Genomic DNA, 21,720 nt, shown 5'->3' with positions numbered 1-21,720 from the left:
ACCAGCCACTCCTCAGAAGGAAGGTTGGGCAATCTACTTCCGTAGTGATACCACCTTGGAAACCCAAAGAGGGGTCACTATGAGTTGCACCCAACTCGAAGCAGTAAGTTGGTTGTTTTTTTTTTTTTTTTTTTTCCTTAATGGTTTTAAAGAAACCAAACCCAAACTCTTACAGCATTGGAATACAGGTGGGATATACCAAGGTGAGGCAGCAGAGGACTTGGCTCTAGGTACTGGCTCTTGCCCTTTTTCCACTGGCCAAGTGGCTGTGGCAGCCAGGGTGGCAGTAGGTTGTGTCAGGGAGCTGTGGGGCAGGGCTGCTCCTACTGCTCAGGCAGGTAGAACAAAAAGGTGGGGCTGGACTCCCTCCCAGCTTGCTGCTTCCTCTTGCTCAGCTTCCACCACAGCTGCTTCCTCCAGTTTCTCGGGCCTCTGCCAGCAGCTCCATCAGCAGCCACAGTGGCAGTGGCGACAATAAGGATGACCAGAAGCAGGCTCCAGTAAGGTTTTAATACAGTGTTTACACACCATCCAAATCACAAAACAGCCTATTTCACAGAATATATTTTGGACATTAAGTGATGCATACTTGTAATTATTAATTTATCCTAAAACATAGCTCTAGTCTGAACTTTGGAGTTGCTTTCCAAAAACTGACTGAATTCATCAAAAGAACACAATTCCCAAGGCAAAGCCCACTCATTTATCTAGATTGTTTGACTCAAAGGTTTTTTAGAAACCAATTTCCTCAAGGCTCAAGGTTCAAAAGTATATCTAAGGGAAAATGGCCTGGGTAAGTCACCCCAACTCCATGGACCCAAGAAATCTGGATTCCAAAAAATAATATGGTTTCTTGGGAGTGATGGCTAAAGTTTATAGGGTTTCTTGACAGACACAGAATAATCCCTCACAGACACCCAGATGCTGTGGGAGAGAGATCCAATGGATCTACCATCTCAGGACCATAGTACTGGGGGACACCAGACTCAATTAGCACAACAAAATACATAAAAGCCTTGTTCCTCATCCTACATTGGTGAGTAGCAACTGGGGTCCTAAAAGCTTTCAAGCGGCCATCTAAGATGCAGCTAATGGTCTCCTATGGTCAGAAGCAAAGAAGAGCACAAAAAAATAAATAAACAAGGGCATTTGGAAGTTATTAGCCCTAGGACATGATGGCCCTCAAGACCAGAAGAGCTAGATGGTTCCTGGCTACCAATGGCAATCCCTCAGGAAAGGATCAAATCTGGAGATGCTGGATAGAGTGGGAGGAAAAACATGACACAAAATAAAAAAACTCAATAATGACCAGAATTACTGGTTGAATGGAGTCTGGTGAGACCCCCAATACTATGGTTCTGAGATACATTCTGGGCCTGGAATAAAGCTCACTCCCAAAGGCCAGCTCTCAGCCCAATAGTAAACAAGATGTACATGCAGACCACTCAACCCAGGGTGACGCACCCACATACTCTATGGTAATAGATCCCTTGGAGCTATCGACCACAGGACACCAGAGGGACGACATTCGCATGGAGGAAATGCAGGACGCATAAGAGTGCACAACCATGATGAGCACGGGTGGGGGGGGATGTTACTGGGCAGGGAAAGAAGACTGGGTTAGGGTTGGGCATGGTAAATGGAGAGTGAAACTAAGTGTACACATAATGTTGAATGTAAAACAAACTCTTAAAAAATAAAAAAAAATGAAGTTTATAGGGTTTCTTTTTGTGGTAATAAATTTGTTTTAAAATTAGACTGTAGTGATAGTCTCACAACTCTATAAATATATTAAACATTATTGAATTAAAATAGATGAATTTTTGGTATATAAATACCTCAACAAAGCTGTTACTTTAAAAGTTACTTTTGAAAAATGAATTATTTCTCACTTCAGACTGTAGGTTCACAAAAACAAACCAAACTCACTGCCATCGAGTTGGATATGACTCATAGCGACCCCTCCATTGGGTTTCTGAGGTGGTATACTACAGAAGTAGATTGCCCAACCTTCCTTCTGAGGAGTGGCTGGTGGTTTTGAACTGCCAGCCTTCCAGTTAGCAGTCAGATGCCTTAGGCACTATGCCACCAGAGCTCCCAGGCTTTAGCTTAGTGGTAGAGTTTTCCTGGTACGATATGGCCTATATACTGCCACAGGAGCTCTGGTAGTATAGTACCTGAGGTATTTGACTGCTAACCAGAAGGCTGACACTTCAAACCCACCAGCCATGCCTTGGAAGGAAAATTGGCAATCTACTTTCATAGAAAACCCTCAGAAACCCAAGGAGGGATCGCTATGAGTCGGATCAACTCAACGGCAGAGAGTTTGGTTTGTTGGTTTATGTACTGCCACATGATAGCATTAGGCTGGGCTCAAATTTAACTCACCTCTTGGTCTAAATGGCAACACACAATTTTCCACAAACTTGGTTCCATGGACAAATATTCCCAGAGTTGAGACAATCTAATTAAGATATTCACCTCTAAATGCAATTTAATATCCATGTTTTGTGATAACTGGTCAGCTGGTATATTGTGGTAGTTAAGATTGTGTGTCAACTTGGCTAGGCCATGACTTTGAGTGGCTTGTCAGCTGGATATAGTTGTTCCCCATAATGAGATTGAATGTAGTGTAATCAACTCCATGGGAAAACTGCTGTGAGACATTAATCAGTGGAAGGGGAGTTGTCTTTTGGTTGTGGCCTGCTTCTAGTATGTATGAAAGAGATTTGGGAAAGCTCTCTAGCTTTTTGGCACATCTGGAGCCTACATTTGGCCAAGTCTTCATCTCCAGTTCCTGAATTTGAACAAGTGACCTGCCACGTTGCCTACTGATCTTGGAATTGTGCCATTTTATGTGTTGACCTTGGGTTCATCAGCCTCAGCAGCCAGCAGCTGTCTGAGTTAGGGGACTCCTCTAGCTCCAATGAGCCTAGAATAAGGGACAGAGCTGAAGCCCAAGGCCCAAGGGTCTTCACTCAGTCCCTAGTGCCAGGGCTCTGAATTTGAGTTTCTAGCCTCATAAACTGTAAGAGAATAAATTTCTTTTGTTAAGCTATCTACTTGTGGCATTTCTATCATAGCAGCATTAGAGACCTGAGACACATATTATGAATTTGATATACCCAGCCCCCAAATGCTTTAATATTTCTTTTTAAAAAAAGATGAGCTACAAAGAATAAAATGTCCTTCAAAAGTGCTAAGCTACAAAATACCAAAAACCAAACTCACTGCCATCGAGTCGAACCCAACTCATAGTGACCCCTCCTTGGGTTTCCAAGGTGGTATCAGTACAGAAGTAGATTGCCCAACCTTCCTTCTGAGGAATGGCTGGTGGGTTTGAACCACCAGCCTTGTGGTTAGCAGTAAAATGCCTTAGGTACTATGCTACCAGAGCTACAAAACAGACCATAAATTAAATGCCAGGAGTGGTCAAACCCACAGCTGTTGAGTAGATTAAACCTCATAGAAATATTGTAGGGCAAAACAGAACTGCCCCCATAGGGTTTCCAAGGCTGTAAATATTTATGGAAGCAAATTGCCATATCTTTCTTCTGGAGAACAGCAGGTGGGTTCAAACCTTTGACCTTGAGGTTAGCAGCCAAGCACTTAACCATTGCACCACCGGTGCCTTCCAGGAGTTGTGGTGTTGTTGTTATGCGGCATCAAGTCAGACCCGACTCATAGCGACCCCTCCTTGGGTTTCCGAGGTGGTATCACTACAGAAGTAGATTGCCCAACCTTCCTTCTGAGGAGTGGCTGGTGAGTTTGAACCGCCAGCCTTCTGGTTAGCAGTCAAATCCCTTAAGCTCATGTCTTAGTCCCCAGCAAGGAATCTATTATTAATTAGTTAGTTAACTCTTCTTCATTGGTCTAGAAAGATACCATTAAAAAAAAAGGAGGGGGGGGATGGAGAAAAAGCAGAATGGGAAATTAAATTCAAAAGTTTTAACTATTTTCTAATTCCTTAATCTGCACTCAGTGCTGGCTAATTACTTAAAATATATTTCTAAATAATTTTAGTGAACATGAAGTTGCCAGAAACCAAAGCCTACTCAAGATAAAGATTAAAGGATATACAGCAGGCCTTCTAATGGCTTCCAAGAACAGGAAACAGAGGACCTTGGACTGTATACAGTGATTTAGAGCTACTCTCTGTCTCCCTGGTTTGTCTCTTGTTTCTGCTTCTCTCTGATCTGTGTAATCTTCTGTCTGCTTATTAAACACCATGTATATGGCCTAGGAAAATTGAACAAGGCCAGATTCTACATAATCATTCATTTCAGGTACTCAGCACTATTTGACTCACTCCAGCTACAGATTGCTCCATTAATTTCCACAGTCCACCTGGATCTAGTAAACTGAGGCTAGGAGAGAAGGGTCATAAGATCTCTCATGGCTATGTAGGGCTGCAATTATAGCCAGAAGGCGCTGTTGTGGTTCAATGGTAGAATTCTTGTCTTCCATGTGGGAGATTCATGTTCAAATCTAACTGATGCACCTCATTCACAGCCACTACCCATCTGTCAGTGGAGGCTTGCATGTTTCTGTCATGCTAAACAGCTTTCTGTGGAACTTCCAGACTAAGATTGACTAGGAAGAAAGGTCTGGAAATCTACTTTGGAAAATCAGCCAAAGAAAATCGTATTTATCACATGTGTCTGATCAATAGATCATGGGAATGGTTCAGTACTAGGCAGAACTGTCAATGAGATTGTCTTGAGTCAGGGGCCAACTCAGTGGTGGCTAATAAACAAAATAATGCCCCTTCCACAAGATAACCACATTCTAATCCTTAGAAACTGTAATTATGTTATGTTACATAGCAAGAGGAAATTAAGATTGCAGATAGAATTAAAGTTGCTAACCAGCTGATCTTAAAAATAAGAAGAGTATCCTACTCTATTATAGGGGACCTAATGTAATCACAGTGGTCCTTACTTATGAAAAAAAGGAGGTAGAAGAGTCAAAGAAGGAAAAGTGAATATGGAAGCAGAGGTCAAAATGATAAGAGGAATTAGTCATGAGCCAAGGAATGTGGACAGCCTATACAATTCAGAAAAGGCAAGGAAACATTCTCCCCTAGATCCTCCAGAAGGAACACAGCCCTGTTGACAACTTGATTTTAGGATGTCTCACCTACAGAACTGTAAGATAAAATATTTGTGTTTTGGCCACAAAATCCATGGTAAATCAATTCCGACTCATAGCAACCCCCTTTGGGTTTCTGAGGTGGTAAATCTTTGTGGAAGTAGATTGCCCAGTCTTCCTTCTGCAGAGTGGCTGGTGGATTTGAACTGCCAACCTTCTGCCTTAGGCACTACACAAGAGTAAACAAAGCTCCTTAAACTGTAAACAGTATTATGAAATTAATATAGTATTTTAAAAAATTAAATCCCCCATGTTGCATGGATATACCTCAGGACTTTAACTTTAACCTTTGGGCCATGCTCATTAGCAAATCTTACACAGAAGAAAGCATTATTAATAGAATATTGGGAAAAGGTGCTGCTTATCTCATCTTCCCATGCTGGACACCAGAATCTTAATTTCAACTGTTCATTTGGAGTATAGCTTATTCATTACATCTGTATAAAATAACACATAAAATGTTTCTTCAATTTATGACATTAAAATAACAAGGATTAATTGAGACTGATTTAGCCATACTAGGGAATCAAAATCATAACTTGTCTATTTAACAAATAAATTAGAGGATAAATAACATATCATACATGCCAGGGAATCAATTCCTAATCATAGTGACCCCAAGTGACAAAGTGGAACTATCTCAGGGTTTTTTTGGCTATAATTTTAATGGAAGCAGATCACCAAGTCTTTCTCCCAGGGAGCTGTTAAATGGGTTTAAACTACCAACCTTTCAGTTAGCAGCCAAGTGCTTAACTATTGCAGCACCAGGTCTCCTTAAATCATATATGTTGTCCCACCAGTTCCCTTTCCCATCAGATCTAAACACTGATCTGGGTGGTCATAAAAGAAGAACAGCAGCATAGAAAATGACATCAGTGTTTTTAACGCATCAGTTAGCTTCAAACAAGATGAAAATCAATGGATTTGTTTCCTCATCCCAGGGGATTATCAGAAAAGTGTTACCAGAAAAGTGGTCTCCATTTGTGATTGAGGATCTAGATTTGGGATTGACATACTATGGGGAGGAAGACATTGAGCAGATGGAAATAGCTCTGCAAGCAGATAATCTTGTTTAGCTATGTATCCCTAGTACCTGGCACAAGTGACAAATAAAAGACTGATATATGGGGAAAAGGAAAATCATTTATGTTGTTGTTGTTGTTAAGTGTTGTTGGGTGAGCTCTGACTCCTAGAGACCCCATGTACAACAGAACGGACCATTGCCAGGTCCTGCACCATCCCCACAGTCCTTGCTATGCATGAGCCCATCCTCTTAGCCACTGTGTCAGTCCTTCTCATTGAAGGTCTTCCCCTTTTTCTCTGATCCTCCACTTCACCAACATGATAACCTTCTCCAGGGAATTGGTCGGTCCCTTCTTAGAACATGACCAAAGAACATGAGATGAAATTTAACCATTTTCTTTTCTAAGGAGCACTCCAGCTATTCCAAGACAGTTTTGTTTCTTCATCTGGCTATTGTTATTGTTGTTAGGTGTCATGGAGTCTTTGCTGACTCATAGCGACCCCACACACAGCAGAATGAAACACCACCTGATCCTGCGCCAGCTCCATGATCCTTGCTATACTTGAGCCTGTTGTTGCAGCCACCGTGTCAATACATCTCATCGAAGGCCTTCCTCTCTTTTGTCGACCCTCCACCTTACCAAGCATGACATCCTTCTCCAGGGAATGGTCCCTTCTGACAATATGACCAAAGTAGGTGAGACAAAGTCTGGCCATTCTCACTTCCAAGGAGCATTTTGGGTGCACTTCCTCCAGGACAGATCTGTTAGTTCTTTTAGCAGTCCATAGTACTTTCAGCATTCTTTGCCAGCACCACAACTCAAAAGCATCAACTCTTCTTCAGTCTTCCTTATTCATTATTCTGCTCTCACATGCATATGAGGCAATTGAAAATGTCATGGCTTGTGTCAGGCGCACCTTAGTCCTCAAGGAGACATCCTTGCTCCTCAGCACTTGAAAGAGTTCCTATGAGGCCAGCCTGCCCTGTGCTACATGTTGTCTGATATCCTGACTGCTGCTTCCATTGGCGTCGATTGTAGAACCAAGCAATGTGAATTCTTTGACAACCTCAATCTTTTCTCCATTTATCATGATGCTGCTTACTGGTCGAGGTGTGAGGAATTTTGTTTTCTTTGTATTGAGATGTAATCCATACTGCGGACTGCATTCTTCAGTCTTCATTAGTATGTGCTTCAAGTCATCCTCACTTTCAGCAAGCAAAGTTGTATCGTCAATGTATCTCAGGTTGTTAATGATTCTTCCTCCAATCCTGATGCCACATTTTTCTTCATATAATCCAGCTTCTCAGATTATTTGTTCAGCATATAGATTAAATAAGTATGGGGAAAGGATACAACCCTGACACACCCCCTTCTTGATGTTAAACCATGTAGTATCTATCCCCTTCTTCCATTTGAACAACAGCCTCCTGGTCAATGTACAAGTTCCTCAATCAAGTGTTCGGAAATTCCCATTCTTCTCAATGTTATCCATAATTTGTCATGATCCACACAATCAAATGCCTTTGCATAGTCAATAAAGCACAAGTAAACATCTTTCTGGTATTCTTTGACTTGAACCAAGATCCATCTGACAGCAGCTATGATATCCCTTGTTCCACATCCTCTTCTGAATCCAGCTTGCACCTCTGAAAGTTCTCTATCAATATACTGCTGCAACCGTTTTTGAATTATCATCAGTAAGATCTTACTTGTGTGTGATATTAATGATATTGTTTGATTATTTCCACATTCTATGAGATCACCTTTCTTTGGAATGGGTACAAATATGGATCTCTTCCAGTCAGTTGACCAGGTAGCTCTCTTCCAAATCTCTTGTCATAACTGAGTGAGTGTCTCCAGTGCGGCATCCATTTGTTGAAATATCTCAATCGGTATGCCATCAATTCCCAGAGCCTTGTTCTTTGACAATTCCTTCATTGCAGCTTCGACTTCTTCCTTCAATACCATTGGTTCTAGATCATATGCCACCTCCTGAAATGGATGAAGTTAGACCAGTATCTTTGGTACAGTGACTCTGTGTATTCCTTCCATCTTCTATTGATGTTTCCTGCATCATTCAATATTTTGCCCATAGAATTTTCAATATTGCAACTTGAGGCTTAAATTTTTTCCTCAGTTCTTTCTGCTTGAGAAAGGCCGAGCCTATTCTTCCCTTTTGGTTTTCTAACTCCAGGTCTTTGCACATTTCATGATAGTAATTGGCTTTGTCTTCTTGAGCTGCTCTTTGAAATCTGCTGTTCAGCTTCTTTATCTTGTCATTTCTCCCATTTGCTTTAGCTACTCTCTGCTCAAGGGCAAATTTCAGAGTCTCTTCTGTCATCCATTTTGGTATTCTCTTCTTTTCTTGTCTTTTTAATGACCTCTTGCTTTCTTCATCTATGATGTTCTTGATGTCATCCCACAATTCTTCTGGTTTTTGGTCATTGATGTTCAATGCATCAAATCTATTCTTTAGATGGTCTCTAAATTCAGGAGGGTTATATTCAAGGTCATGTTTTGTCTCTCTTGGACTTGTTTTAATTGTCTTTAATTTCAAGTTGAACTTGCATATGAGCAGTTAATGGTCTGTTCCACAATCAGATATTGAGCTTTTCCATTGCCTCTTGCCACAGATGTAGTCAATCTCATTCCTGTGTGTTCCATTTGGTGAAGTCCACGTGTACAGCCATCATTTGTGTTGTTGAGAAAAGTTGTTTGCAATGAATAAGTTTTGGTCTTGCAAAATTCTACCATGCGAGTTTCAGCATTATTTCTGTCACCAAGGAAAATCTGGCCAACTAATTTTCCAACTACTGGTGATTCTTCTTTGTTTCCAACTTTTGCAATCCAGTCACCAGTGATAATTAACACATCCTGATTTCATGTTCAGTCAATTTCAGACTGCAGAAGTTGATAAAAATCTTCAATTTCCTCATCTTTGGCTTTGGTGGTTGGTGCATATATTTGAATAATAGTCATATTAACAGGTCTTCCTTGTAGTCATATGGATATTATCCTTTCACTGACAGCATTGTACTTCAGGACAGATCTTGAAACATCTTTTGTGATGATGAATGCCACGCCATTCCTCTTCAAACTATCATTCCCAGCATAGTAGATCATATGGTTGTCTGATTCAAAATGGCCAAAACCAGTCCATTTCAGCTCACTAATGCCTAGGATATCAATCTTTATGCTTTCCATTTCATTTTTGACAACTTCCAATTTTCCTAGATTCATACTTCATACATACCATGTTCCAATTATTAATGGATGTTTGTAGCTGTTTCTCCTCAATTTGAGTGCTGCCATGTCAACAAATGGAGGCCTCGAAAGCTTCACTTTATCCATATGAGTAAGGCTGATTTTACTGTGATGGTGCAGCTCTTTCCAAGTCCTATTTTGAGAGCCTTCTAACCTAAGTGACTCATTCTCCTTCTCTGTATTGGACAATTTCTCTGGACTATTCATAAAGTTGCGCAGTTATGTATCAGACAGTGTTTCTCTGCTATTCATAAGGTTTTACCTGGCCAATTCTTTGAGAAGTGGATGGCCTCTTCCTTCTTCCTAATCTGTTTCATTCTGCAAGCCAGGCTGATACCTGTGTACCATGTGCACCCCACTGGGTTTGAAACTCCAGTGGCACAGCCTCAAGACTCACAGCAACATGTCACCACAGTAGGACAAACCAACAGACAAGTTTGTCTCCCTTAGCTCTTGGAAACCTCTCCAACCTCCCCTTACCTGGATCCCTGTGGCTGATTCCTCACTCTGTCCTGATCCCCCTTGCTTTTTCTGTCCTTTCCCCACTTTCCTACCTTACCACTTGCAGAGTATGGCCTGGGTTCCCTCTCCTCACTTGGATGCCTGTGGCTAACTCCTTGCTCTGTCCCAGCCCCCTGGCCCTTTAATCTTCTCTCTCCCTCTTTCCCACCTTGCTGCTTTGGGGCATGGCCTGAGTTCCCTACCCTCACCTGGATCCCTGTGACTGACTCCTTGCTCTGTCCTGGTCCCCCTGGCCTTTTGCCTCTCCTTTCTCCTGCTTACCTATCTTGCTGCTTGTGGGGTGTGGCCTGGGTTCTCTCTCCTCACCTGGATCCCTGCAGCTGACTCCTCACTCTGTCCCAGTCCCCCTGGCCTTTTTTGTTTTTCTGGCAGTTTATGAAATTTGTAATATTATTCACCAACACCACAATTCAAAGGCAACAATTCTTCAGTCTTATTCATTATCCAGCTTTCATATGAGGTGATTGAAAATACTATGGGTTGGGGTCAGGCATGCTTTTTTTAAAAAAAATTTATTGTGGTTTAGGTGAAAGTTTATAGAGCAAATCCATTTTCAATACAGCAGTTCCATGGCACTGATTGCAATTCCCCACAATGTAACAGCTCTCTTTCCACTTCCTCCCTCTTTCTTTTGTCCTTTCCTATGCATTTCTGTCCCCTGGAGCAATCTTCCTGTGCAAATATTGCCCTTGTGTTCTCCCATGATTGAGCATTATAAGGAGTGTATCTACCAGGTGTAAATGTTCACCCTATATGCCTGTCTGTTGTTTGGCTGGCAGCCACAAGAGTGAGTTCAATTCCAGACCGGAATGGTAACTAGAGGCCATGGTCTTGGAAGTCTCACCAGGCTCTATCAGACCAGTGAACCTGGTGGGGTTTTTTTATGATTTTAAGTTTTGTTCCACATTGTTCTCCCACCCTATTCAGGATCTCCTGCACTGATCCCTTCCTGAGTGGTTGGCAGTGGTAGGCAAGCACGGTATAGTTCCTCTGGTCTCATGGCTATATAGGCTGAGGTTCACATGATCTACTAGTCCATTGGGCTAATTGTTTCCATGAATCTTTAGTTTTCTTCATTCTTCTTTGCTCTGGGTGAAGAGAGACCCACTGTTGCATCTAGATAGCTGCTTGTAAGCTTCTAAGACCCCAGTTGCTACTCACCAAAGTAGAATGTAGAACAGTGTTTTTGTGTAGTATGTTATACCAAATGAGCTTGAGGTCCCCCATGACCATGATCCTGAGACCCCCATGTCCAATAATTCACTCCATCAGGGTGGTTGATTGTGCCTAAGAGGTTATGATAACTTTATCCCCTGTTAGTTCTATTTATATGGACATTCTTACACCACATACAAATACATATGTAGAAATATCATCTGCCAACCTTATATATGGTCACAGGTATATTCCCTTCTGGGGTCAGTTACACCGTAGTCTTCAAAGAGACATCTTTGCTCTCCAGCACTTTACAGAGTTGTCCAGTGCAATATGTCATCTGATTTCTTGATTTCTGGTTGCATGGACGTTGATTGTGGAGCCAAGTAAAATGATATCCCTGACAATTTCAATCTTTTTTCCAATTATTAAGATGTTGCTTATTGGTCCAGTTGTGAGGATTTTTGTTTTCTTTATGTTAAAGTGTAATTTATACTGAAGGCTGTAGTCTTTGATCTTCTTCAGTAAGTATTTCAGGTCATCTTTACTTTCAGTAAGCAAAGTTGTGTCATCTACATATTGCAGGTTGTTAATGAGTCTTCCTCCAATCCTGATGTTGCATTCTTTATATAGTCCAGCTTCTTGGATTATTTGCTCATTATACAGATTGAATAAGGGTGCACAGTGAAAGGATAAAACCCTGACACACACCTTTCCTGATTTTAAACCATTCAGTATTCCCTTGTTCTGTTTGAATGACTGCTTCTTGGTCTACATACAAGTTTCTCATGAGCACAATTAAGTGTTCTTGAATTCCCATTCTTTGTGATGTTACCTGTAATTAGTTGTGATCTACACAGTAGAATGCCTTTGAATAGCAAATAAAACAGAGATAAACATTTTTCTGGTATTCTTTGCTTTTAACCAAGATCCATCTGACATAAGAAAAAGTATCCCTTGTTCCACACCCTCTTCTGAATCCAGCTTGAATTTCTTACAGCTCCCTGACAATGTAACACTGCAACCATTTTTAGGTTATCTTTCAGCAAAATTTTACTTACATGTGATATTAATGATATTGTTCAATAATTTCCACATTCTGTTGGATTACCTTTCTTTAGAATTGGCACAAAGATGGATCTCTACCAGTTGGTCAGCCAGGTAACTGTCTTCCAAACTTCTTGGCATAAATGAGTGAGAACCTCCAGCACTGCATACATTTGTTGAAACATCTCAGTGGGTATTCTGTCAGTTCCTGAAGCTTTGTTTTTCACCAATTTCTTCAGTACAGATTGTACTTCTTTCATTACCATTGGTTCATGATCATATGCCACCTCCTGAAATGGTTAAACATTGACCAATTGTTTTGGGTGCAGTGACTGTATATTCCTTCTATCTTCTTTTGATGCTTCCTGCATCATCAGTATTTTGCTCTTAGAATCCTTCAGTACTGCAACTCAAGGCTTGAATTTTTTTGTTTTAAGTTCCTTCAGCTTGAGAAATGCTGAGTTTGTTCTTCCTTTTTTGTTTTTCTAATTCCATGTCTTTGCATATTACAATACTTTACTTTGTTTTCTCAAGTTGCCCTTTGAAATCTGTTCAGCTCTTTTATTTCTTCCATTCACTTTAGCTACCCCTGTTCAAGAGCAAGTGTCAGAGTCTGTTCTGACATCGATTTTGGTCTTCTCTTCTTTTCCTGTCTCTTTAATGACCTTTTGTTTCTTTGTATATGATATTCTTAATGTTGTTCCACAATTCATCTAGTCTTTAGTCATTACTGTTCAGTGCATCAAATATATTCTTCAGATGGCCTCTAAATTCTGGTGACTTATAATCAAGGTTGTATTTTAACTCATGTGAATTTGTTTTAATCTTCTTCAGCTTCAACTTGGACTTGCATAGGAGAAACTGATGGTCTGTTTCACAGTCAGCTGCTGGCCTTGTTCTGACTGATTATATTGAGCTTCTCCATCACCTTTTTCCATCTATATAGTCAATTTGATTCCTCTGTGTTCTACCTAGTGAGGTCCGTGTGTATAGTCATCATTTGTGTTGTTGAACAAAGGTATTTGCAATGAATAAGTCTTTATCTTGCAAAATTCTACCATGCGATCTCCAGTGTCATTTCTATCAGCAAGGCCATTATTTCCCAACTGTTACCCAAAAATGTGGGCCCATGCCTAGAGTGATGCAGAGTCAATTCAGTCATACCAAGAGAAGAGAGAAGGAACAGTTTAATTACTTATGCATAAGTGAGGAATGGACAGAGTTTCAGAATATTCCAAACGTCTGCCCACCTCCAGTGGGCAATGCAGGGTTAATATAGGTTGAGCTAAACTTATGATTACTCTACATATTCCATTGCCAAGGAGCAGATCTCCTTAACTCATGAGAAGGATAAAGCAAAGCCCCTAAGTTAAGACTATGAGCCTTATCTCTTAGCTCTGGAAGCCATCAGCACTAGATAGATTCTATTTTTCTCTCAAGGCTCACCTCCTTGGAATATTTCAGACTATATTCTTGGTGTCTTTTGATTTTGTGCCACTGAGTTTGAATGCTCTTTCCCAAGGCTATTTTGTACATTAGGTTTCAATTCCCCTCTATTAAAGGTCTGATACTTTAACATAAGTGTGAGAGTATCAGAAGCTTCACCTTGGTATGTTGTTGTTATTGTTGTTATGTGCTGTCGAGTCGTCTCTGACTCATAGCAACCCCTCCTTGGGTTTCCAAGGTGGTATCTCTACAGAAGTAGATTGCCCAGTCTTCCTTCCAAGGAGTGGCTGGTGAGATTGAACCACCAACCTTCTGGTTAGCATTCAAGTGTTCTTGAAATCTCTTTGGTTTATTCCGGCCTGGGATCTGCAGGCTGCTGGGGTCTGCAGACTTAAACACATGACCAAACCAAAACCAAACTCACTGCTATCGAGGCAATTCAACTCATAGTGACACTTCCTTGTGTTTCTGAGCCGGTATCTCTATGAAAGTAGATTGCCCAATCTTTCTTCTAAGGAGTGGCTGGTGTGTTTGAACTGCCAGCCTTCTGGTTAGCAGTCAAATGCCTTAGGCATTTAAGCCACCAGGGAAGGAGTTAAATGAAACAGCATGTATATATACTTAAAATTATTATGAAAATAAGCTTAACACAGAGAGGCTTTAAACACTTAAGATTAGGAAGCCAAGAAGTGAGCCAGCTGAAAATGGCTGTGTGTGAATAGTAGCTATGTCTTAATGGAGCTTCTTAACAGTTTGGCTAAGAACTCATTGATCTTTTTCACTTAGGTTGGAGAGGTTCATCTTTCCAGGTCCATAGGCTGCTCTCTGAGAGGAAAGGGTGAGCTGGAATGTTAATGGGATGTTTTTGACACAACTGGGAAAACTTACAAATAAAGGAAGGCATAACAGACAGATTTTTTAAGTAAAAATAGGCTCCCTCATTTCTTAATACAGAGTTTATTCCTATTTGTCAGCCAGGACTTCTTGAAAAGGGTCAGCCAAACAAGAGCTCAAACGGGCTCAATTTAAATTTATCTCTGGATGCTATAGACACTGTAACAGCAATTGCCAGCATCTTTTCCATGTCAATTTGACCTTTTAGCAAATCTTTGCTATTTGCCTTTTAATTATTTGAGCATTCTTTTGATGGGCTTTGTAGTACATGGCCGACATAGAGTTCAAAGGGTTTGTTCTGATTTGGGAGGCCCAAAACAGAGGCTTTTATTCGTCTGAATTTCAGAGTGTCAAAGGCCTGTTGTTGGTTCTCTGTTCATCAGAGGGGTTTAGAGTTCTTACCTGGGTTTAGAGTTCATACAATGGTTTTGCAAAATTCAAAATTAGGGATTCAGATTCAGCAAAATCTCACTACTCAGGAAACCTTATAGCTGGCGATGAAAGAGAGATACTGCCAGCCTGCAGACAGCTTCTTTTGACTCTGGCATCAGTTCTCATTGTCTCGGGGGAATTAAAAATCGGCTAAGACACTTGCCTGCTCAGCAGACAGCTGGCGGTTCAAACCCACCAGCCACTCCTCGGAAGGAAGGTTGGGCAATCCTACTTCCGTAGTGATACTGCCTCGGAAACCCAAGGAGGGGTCGCTATGAGTCGGGGCTGACTCGACGGCACATAACAACAACAACAACAACAGGGGAATTAAAAATCTTATGTCTTTTACCTTGAGCTGAGATATCCAGACCTTAATCTTGGACACCTGGGATTCACTGATGTCAGCAGGTTGAGTGTAGAAGAGAAATTGGCATGACCTCAACAATTCATACTTAAGAAATTGATCCAGGATTGGTTTCAGTCCTGTTTGAGCCTCCGTGCAAAATAGGTATTGTTGCACATGTGGAGGTGAAATTTCTGGCAACAGTTCAATACTCACAGGTGCTGTGTTCTTTGCTTGTCCTGGCTTCTCCCAGCCCAAACTCAGAGGTCACTATGAGGTCAATTTCAGGTGGGGTATTTACTATTTCAGGCTGAAGGGCTAAAAGAGAGGCTTGCATTTCTCAGCCCTGCTTGTTGTCGTTGTTGTTATGTGCTGTTGAGTCGGACCCGACTCATAGCGACCCCTCCTTGGGTTTCCGAGGCAGTATCATTGCGGAAGTAGATTGCCCCATCTTCTTTCCGAGGAGTGGCTGGTGGGTTTGAACCGCCAGCCTTCTGGTTAGCAGTCAAGTGCCTTAGGCACTACGCTACCAGAGCTCCCAATTAAAAGGCAAATAGCAAAAAAATAACAGTTCCACATGGATGGTACCCTCCCTTTTCTTACTCTGACTGAGGATCACTGTTACCAATGATGCCTATGCTTTTACATTCTGTGATTTTTTCTTTCTTGTGCCTATTCTCAGTTTCCTTGTCCTTTCCCTATGCCAAATTTGACACCACTGCTGGTATGAGGAGTTAGGACCTCAGATTCTAGTAGGCTCGTAGGGGCTGGCATAGGGTCTTCAGAGGAGGCAGACTGTTTTTCTAACACAGAGTTTAAAATATAGCACATAACCTTCAGAGAAAATACTAAGTAATTAGAATATGCCAAGATTGTTAGGCAAATATTATTGGCATATAAATTCTAACTTTCAGTTGCAAATAAACAAGAACCTTGATAATATCAAACAAAAGACTTTAACAAACTTTCTAAAATTCCTTGCCTTTGTTGTAAATTTCTCACATTATAATCCTTTAAAAATATATGAACATATTCACTATTAGACCCAAATACATATTTAAATTATTCTAATCTTTGTGGAACCTTCTATTCAACTTTCCTCTGAACTTCCTCAACTTAGTATGTACCCTCAAGTTTCTTTCATATTCTGGCATAACCAGACATTCTATTTTAAGATGAAATATCTCTTTTTCCCCCTTAAAAATTTCAACCTTCTTTTTTTTAACCTTTTAACTTTTTTCTGACTTTCTGTGACTTTCTCTGACCTTTTATGACTTTCTATATCCATCTCAATTCTTTTCTCTTTTACATCTTGGTTTTGTGCTTTTTCTTTTATCTTGGATCTGTTTCTTTTCTTTTAGGACAAACATTACCCTTTATTTTAATGAAACATTTTCTATATTAATTTAACTTAGGTAACTTAAAAAGATCTTGGAAACTGCTTTTAAGTTAACATATTATGAAACATAAAAATTCCATTCTGGATTTTTTCCATAGGATCAGACCTAAAATAAGACCTATTGTTTAGGGTACACTTTAGGGGACTACAGTCTGATATTCAGCTAGCCTGATTACTCATTTTCCTTTCTGAGTACAAAACAAATCATGCTGCAAGATAGTGTTATAATTCAAAGAACCATTCTGAGGCCACCTTTCCCCTAGTGAATATTGTGGCCAAGCAACATTACAAAGAAATTTCATTCTTAATTTTCTCACTGGATAACTTTAAAAATAAGACCAATTGTTTAGGATGCATCCTAAAAAAACAAAAGCAACAACAACAAAAAAACACACCAAACTCCTGCCCTCCAGTTGTTTCTGACTCATAGTAATCCCCATTGGGATTCTGAGGCTATAAATCTTTGCAGAAGTAGGTCACACTGTCTTCCTTCCACAGAGCACCTCATGAGTTTGGACTGCTGACCTTCCGGTTTGCAGTCAAATGCTTTATTCACTATGCCACCAGAGCTCCTAGGATGCATCCTACAGGATTGTAATCTGTAATAAAGCTCTATTTCCCATTTCTCCTTGAGTAGACACCTCTAGCACTTCAGCAAACACCATCATCACAAGCTACTAGTACTTGATCTTGGCTCCTCTTGACACCTCACAGTACTTGGAAACTTGGTCTTAGTATCAGTGCTGTGCATACAAGAGAGGATTTACAATTTACTCACCTGATAATACGTAACTGTTTCTTGTCTCTTCAAAAAATGGTAACATGTCCATAGTACATGAGACCAAGTATCATGATCTATATCCTTTCACCATACTTATTCAATTTGGATGATGCACAAAACTCTGAGAAGCTGGACTATATGAAGAAGAGTATGGCATCAGGAGTGGAAGAAGACTCATTAACAACCTGTAATGTGCATATGACAGGGCCTTGATTGCTGAAAGCAAAGAAGATCTGAAGCACTTACTGAATACTGAATACAGCCTTCAATATGCATTACACCTCAACATAAAGAAAACAGAAATCCTCATAACTGGACAAGTAAGCAACATGATAAATAGAGAAAAGATAAATTCTCAGATTTCATTTTTCTTGGATCCTTAATCAATGTCCATGGTAGCAGCAGGCAAGAAATCAAATGATACATTGCATTAGGTAAATCTGCTTCAAAAGACCTCTTTAAAGTGTTAAGAAGCAAAAATGTCACTTTGAAGACTAAGGTGCACCTGACCGAAGCCTTAGTATTTTCAGTCATCTCATGTGTATGCAAAAACCAGACAATAAATAAGGAAGACTGAAGAAAGATTGATGTCTTTGAATTATGGTGTTGGAGAATAGTGAATATACCATGGCCTACCAGAAAAATGAACAAATTTGTCTTGGAAGAAGTACAGATAGAATGATCCTTAGAAATGAGGATGGTGTGATAGTTATGGTTGAGTCAACTTGGCTGGGCCTGGTTGAGTGGCTGGGCAGCTGGTTGTAGTTATTCCCCGTGATTAGACTGCCAATCAAGTCTATGGTGGGATCTAACACAAGCAGCTGAGTAGCTGCCTTAGGGATGTGGTTTGCTTCCCATATATATGAAGCAACTTTGAAAATGGTCTCTAGCTGATGGGATGCTTGAACCCTGCATGTAGCCGAGTTCTTGTTCAGTAGCCTGCCATGCTTTGCCGCTCTTGGGACTTTCAGTGGACTTGAATCAATGGCCTGCCATGTTGTTTGGTAATATTGAGACTGTGCCTTTTTACTTGTCAACTTGGGCTTGTCAGCCTCAGCAGGCAGCAGCTGTCTGAGTGAAGCAAAATACTCCACCTTCAGTGGGCCAGGAGCAGGAGGCAGAGCTAAAGCCCACGGCTGAGGGGCTTTCACCCAGCCCCTAGAGTCTGGGACTTAAGTACTTGGACTTAAAGCCTCCAAACAATAAGAGAATAAATTACTGTTTATTAAAGCAATCCCATTTGTGGTATATTCTTGTCAGGGTGGCACTAGATAATCAAAACAGATTGTGATACTTGGTCTCATGTACTATGGACATGTTACCAGGGAATGACTAGTCCCTGAAGAAAGATACTATGTTTGGTAAGATAGAGGTTCAGCAAAAAAGAAGATGACCTTCAGTGAGATGGATTGACACAGTGTCTGCTATGATGGGTCTAAACAGCAGTGATTGTGAAATGGCACAGAACCAGAAACTGTTTCTTTCAATTGTACATAGGGTTGTTATGAGTTGGAACTAACCCAATGGCACTTAACAACAACATTCTTTACTTTCTTTCTTCCTCTCTTGCTCCAGGTAAAGAGACCAATTGTGCTGTCTTGGTGGCCTATTCCTAGCTTTTAAGACTCTAGGCACTAGGCGAAAACTGGGAGATAGTACAGAAGCACTACATACTTTGTAAGGCCAATTAACTGGGATGCCTCATGACCCTAACCTTCCAAACCAAGTCACCAAATCCCATAAGGTTTTTGGTTGTACATAAGCAGCCTTAGTGGCTATTCTCATTTGTTGTTGTTGTTGTTGTTGTCATTTTAAATATATCTATCTCACAACATTTGCCAACCCAATTATTTACAGGTCTACCATTTATTGGTGATTACAATAATCAGCTGTGCAACCCTACCCTTAATAAATGCAATTTTTTCTGTCATTCAACCATATTTTTTTCCCTTCTATTCTTGATAACCACTAATAAACTTTGGTCTCTGTACATTTGCTTTTTCTTCTCTTTTTATAAGGTGCTCTGGTGGTGTACTGGTTAAGGTATTTGGCTGCTAACCAGAAGGTTGGTGGTTTAATCCCACTCCATGGAAGAAAGATGAGGTGGTTTGCTTCTGTAAAGATTTACATTACAACCCTGGAAACCCAATGGGCATTGCTGAGTCAGAATTGACTTGATGGCAGTGGTGTTTTCTTTTTTCTTTTTTTCTTTTTATATAAATGAGGCCATATGATATTTGTCTTTTTCCAATTGGCTTATTTTGGTCTGGTAGCATAGTGCTTAAGGCACTAGACAGTTAACTGGAAGGCTGGCGGTTCAAACCCACCAGCCACTCCTCAGAAGGGAGGTTGTGCAATCTACTTCTGTAGTGATACCACCTCAGAAACTCAAGGAGGTGTTTCCGTGAGTCGGGTCCGACTTGATGGCACATAACAACAACAACACAAACAATATTTTATTCAGTATAATGTCTTCAAACACCATCTGTATTATAGCATGTATGAAGACTTCATTTCTGCTACTGGCTGAGTAGTATTCCAGGCTGAGTAGCATTCCATTGTATGTATGTACCACATTTTGTTTAGCTACCTTTTGGCTATAGTGAATAGTGGTACAATGAACATTGGTGTATAAGTCTGTTTGAATTTCTGCTTTCAAGTCTTTTGGGTTGTGATACAGTGAATTACTTGGATGAATTTGTGATTCTCACCAGATTACTGGGTAAAACTATACAAATGTAAGGTGTGTATATCCTACCAAAGGGATTGAATAGCTTGGGGGTAATGTAAATAAGGTACAAGGCACCCTTTTGGGGGTGAGACCATGCAAATAAGGTGTATGGAACTCTAAGATGAGGATTAGTTAGTTTTGCTATGCTACTAGACTTAAAATGAGCCCTGCTAGAAAAGTAGAAGAGGAGATCTAACTTCCATCAAGAGAGAAGAGCTGGAGGTAGAGTGGAGCATCCTTGGATCTGAGATCCCTGTGATAGACCTCCTTGGCAGAGACAACCAACTGAGACAACCATAGAGGAACCAAGAGGTATGAGACAGAGTAGTGGGCTTGTTGGCCCATGGAGTGAGAAAGTTGAGTGTCTGGGCAGGAGGCTTGTTGATGGAATGTACCTATCAGCAGAGGTGTACCTATCAAGCAGAACAGAGGCAAGGCTGAGAGGCCAAGGGCCAGAGAGTCGTGCCTGAGGGTATAACAGAGGGGAGACTGTCCTGATCAAAAAAGTGTATCCTGAGAGTGTTCCTGAACCTGAATTGTAAACTGTTACTTCCCTAATAAATCCTATAATCAAGAGTATTGTCTGTGAGTTCTGTGTAGCCATTGCAACAAGTTGTCAAACCCAGCAGAGAAGTAGTGAGTGCCGTGGGAGGGGCAGTTTGTGTCAGAGTTGGTAAAAAGGGTGGAGGGTGGTAGCATGTTTGGCCTCATAGTTTCAGTGCTTGATCCATCTGGAGTTTGTTTTTGTGTATGGTTTGAGGTACAGATCTTGTTTCATTTTTCTGCAAATGGATATCCAGTTTTGCCAGCACCATTTATTAAACAATCTCTTCCCCATTTAATGGGTTTCAACCTTTTGTCAAAGATCAGCTGACCATAGGTCAATGGATCAATTTCTGGGTCCTCAATTCTATTCCATTGGTATATGTGTCTGTCATTGTACCAATACCAGGTAGTTTTGACTACTGTGGCTGTATAGTAGGTTTTGAGATCTGGCAGTGTGAGACCTCCTACATTGTTCTTCTTCTTCAACAGTTCTTTGCTTATCTGAGGTCTCTTTCCTTTCCATATAAAGTTAGTGATTGGTTTTCCCATATCCTTAAAGGATGTTGATGGGATCTGGATTGGGATTGCATTGAATGTATAGATTGTTTGGGAAGAATTGACATTTTCACAATATTCAATCTTCCTATCCATTAGGATCATATGCTCTTCCATTTACGTAGATCTCTCATGATTTCTTGAAGTAGTGTCTTGCAGTTTTCTTTGTACAGATCTTTTATATCCCTGGTAAGATTTATTCCCAAATATTTTGTGTTTTTGGTGGTGTAGTGCCAAAGGCATTTGAGTGACAACCAGAAGGCTGATGGTTCAAACCCATCATCCACTCCTCAGAAGGAAGATTGGGCAATCTACTTCCATAAACCACTCATAAACCCAAGAAGAAGTTGCTGTGAGTTGGAAATGACTTGACAGCAGTGAGGTTTTTTTTTTTTTTTTTGGTAGTGTAAATGCTGTTAATTTCCTTAT

At 40.6% G+C, this 21,720-nt stretch overlaps 1 non-coding gene across 1 annotated transcript; it reads left to right on the top strand.

Annotated features, from left to right (window-relative positions):
- Positions 1–5,942: 5,942 nt before the first annotated feature.
- On the top strand, positions 5,943–6,060 carry LOC122150148. Its single transcript, XR_006163510.1, has one exon. It is a non-coding gene; the product is annotated as a small nucleolar RNA SNORA61 (small nucleolar RNA).
- The last annotated feature ends 15,660 nt before the right edge of the window (positions 6,061–21,720 follow it).

This window comes from Orycteropus afer, unplaced genomic scaffold (genome assembly GCF_000298275.1).
Source record: "Orycteropus afer afer isolate SDZICR_OR568_19922 unplaced genomic scaffold, OryAfe1.0 scaffold00096, whole genome shotgun sequence".
NCBI lineage: Eukaryota > Metazoa > Chordata > Mammalia > Tubulidentata > Orycteropodidae > Orycteropus > Orycteropus afer.
This window is presented reverse-complemented; position numbering and strand designations above follow the sequence as displayed.